This window comes from Rhea americana, unplaced genomic scaffold, assembly GCF_003343005.1.
Source record: "Rhea americana isolate MKP2758 unplaced genomic scaffold, rheAme1 scaffold_1188, whole genome shotgun sequence".
NCBI lineage: Eukaryota > Metazoa > Chordata > Aves > Rheiformes > Rheidae > Rhea > Rhea americana.
The window spans coordinates 2,587-4,463 of record NW_028185248.1 but is presented as its reverse complement, the minus strand read 5'-3'; the positions used below and the strand labels follow the sequence as shown (position 1 = coordinate 4,463).

At 42.7% G+C, this 1,877-nt stretch overlaps 1 pseudogene; it reads right to left on the bottom strand.

Moving 5' to 3' along the window:
* Positions 1 to 1,516: 1,516 nt before the first annotated feature.
* LOC146600684 (homeobox protein Hox-C4 pseudogene) lies at positions 1,517 to 1,854 on the bottom strand (annotated as a pseudogene).
* Between the last annotated feature and the right edge of the window lie 23 nt (positions 1,855 to 1,877).

Genomic DNA, 1,877 nt, shown 5'->3' with positions numbered 1-1,877 from the left:
CCCCACCGCTGCCCATTTGCATGCTTTCTCCAAAGGCCAAGAGCGCTGAATTACTGTTATTAGCATTATTGCTACCATTATTATTACTATTATTCCTTAACAGCCTCTCCATTGCCTCTAAAAAAAAAAAAAATTACATACGCCCTCTTGGCTTTTATGGGTAAACGAGCCGACCCGAGCACGCCACGACAGCAAAACACAAATAATAATAAACACGAGGGAAGTTCAAAGAAGGGAGAGGGGGTTAAAACAGGCAATTTCACGTTGGATGGAAAGCAAAAAAAAAGGGGGGGGGAAGAGCATGAATGCAAACTAATCCCAATCCACAGCACTGCTCTTGTCTGAAAACCAGTTTTCTTTCTTTTTTTTTTCTTTTTTTTTCCTCCCTCCCCCCCTTCCCCGGTATTTCCAGGGCTGGGAGGGTCTGAGATTTAAAGTCACTGGCCGCGTCGTGATGTCATAAAATCTGGAGCACAGAGTTATCTTCATGTTTTGTTTAAACTTAACTAAAAACAGTTAACTCGTGCACATGGGATTCATTAAGCACCGTCCCAGGATTTTATTATTAATTATTATTATTATTATTATTAATGCTGTTATTTGGGGCGGGTTTGGAGGGGAACGTGAGGATCAAATAAGTCACCAGACATAAAAGTAAAACTAATTCACACTGACTGGTTTATTGAACACTGGGACTTTCACATACACACTAAAACTCTTTATTGCAAGTTTACAATGATCATGTAAAATCAGTCCAAAAACACAAATAACCACGACAAAAAAAAACTAGCTACTGACTTTTTTAAAACCTTCTGTTTTTTTTTAAATATGCCTCTCTCTCTCTCTCTCTCTTTTTTTTTTCTTCTCAATTTTTCAGCAAAAACTCGTCCACCCTTGTGTGCTGTCTCACATTGGTTTTTGCTCTTTTCTTTTTAAATCGTGATTTTTTTTTAGCCTTTTTCACATTTCTACAAAAGAACTTCATAGCTCCTTCGATCATTGTGCATTTGTAATGCAGAGGGAGGGGGTGGAAAAAAAACAAAACAAAACAAAAAAACAACCTACATTCGCTTTTTGTTCCTGTCGCCAATATTATCAGCATTTCTTCATTAAATTCACCGAACAGAACATTCACCTCTTCCACCCCCCCAACCCTGCCCTCCCCCCTCCGACCTCCCTCCCCCCTTTAAAAAATAAATAAAACCCTGAAACGGCGTAAAAAAACCCTGCAGGTACAGACACCTGGCCTCATGCTATCCGACATGCATCTAAAGCCTGCGGTCTTAACGGAGACCCATTGTTTTTTATACGCACGGGAAATAATTAATAATAATAATAATAATAATAATAATAATAATAATAATAATAATAATAATAAACTACGAGAGAAGGCGAACAGGGAGGGGGAGGGGAAGGGACAGGAGGGGAGGGAAAAAGAACCAAAATATATATATATCTATATATATTAGATTCTATAAATAATCCAGAGTCATTCGTGTGCGGGTGTGCGGGTGTTTTATAACCTGGTGATATCCTCTGTGCGCGGGTCCTGCGCGGCGGCGGCGGGCAGCTCCTCGCCCGCGGCCGTGCTCGACGGGGCGGCGGGGGCGGCCGCCGCCGCCGCCCGCACTTTGGTGTTGGGCAGCCTGTGGTCTTTTTTCCATTTCATGCGCCTGTTCTGAAACCAGATTTTGATCTGCCTCTCGGAGAGGCACAGCGAGTGGGCGATCTCGATGCGCCGTCGGCGGGTCAGGTACCTGTTATAGTGAAACTCCTTCTCCAATTCCAAAACCTGCTGCCTCGTGTAAGCTGTCCGGGAGCGCTTGGGTTCGCCTCCATTGTAATTGGGATTCACTGGGAAAAAGGGAAAAAAAAAA